General features: G+C 75.1%; 1 protein-coding gene across 2 annotated transcripts in view; it reads left to right on the top strand.

Moving 5' to 3' along the window:
* The first annotated feature begins 305 nt into the window (after positions 1 to 305).
* Positions 306 to 574, top strand: part of BACH1 (BTB domain and CNC homolog 1) — a 72,651-nt gene continuing 72,382 nt past the window's right edge. For both annotated transcript variants that reach the window (XR_001882286.1, XM_017856212.1), the window contains exon 1: positions 306 to 467. The gene's annotated coding sequence lies outside the window, so the exon portion shown is untranslated. The remainder of the gene's footprint in view (positions 468 to 574) is intronic.

The raw sequence follows: 574 nt of genomic DNA, 5'->3' as shown, positions 1-574 counted from the left end.
CGTCCTGCAGCTGCCGGGGCGAGGAGGCGCTCGGCCTTTCTATTTTGCCCTCAGAAGGGAGAGGACAGGTGGTCCTGGAGTGGGAGTCAGTTCAGGCTGCGGGCTGTGCCACGCGCAGAGGTCCGGGGACCCCACCGCCGCCTCCCCGAGGCCCGCCCCGCCCCTTACGACCCGACCCTGCAACCTCCCCGCGCGGGCTTCCGGCCGCGGCGACCCCGGCCCGCGCTATTGTGCTAGCTAGTTCTCTGACAGAGGCCTCGAGGGCGGCGGGGCGGGGCTTCGGTGCCGGGGGCGGGGCCTCCAGCGGGCGGGCGGGGTTTTGGCGCCGCTAGGTGGCGACAGCAGAGCGGCGCAGAAGGGAGGGGGCGGCTGGCCGCGCGGAAGGAGTGAGTCACCTGACCGCTGCCCTCGCCGCCCGCCAGCCGCTCTCGCTGCAGTCAGTCGGGCCGCGCCGCGCCTCAGCTCCGGTGAGTGGCTCGGCAGTCCCGCCGGCCCTTCTCCGGGAGGGTTGGCGCGGTCAGAGCCGCGGGCCTGTGAGGGGAGGCCCGCAGACAGGTCCGGGGAGGCGCGGGCG

This window comes from Rhinopithecus bieti, unplaced genomic scaffold (assembly GCF_001698545.2).
Source record: "Rhinopithecus bieti isolate Rb0 unplaced genomic scaffold, ASM169854v2 scaffold_1295, whole genome shotgun sequence".
Lineage (NCBI taxonomy): Eukaryota > Metazoa > Chordata > Mammalia > Primates > Cercopithecidae > Rhinopithecus > Rhinopithecus bieti.
Note: the sequence above shows the minus strand (reverse complement) of the source record. Positions and strands in the feature narration are given on the sequence as shown.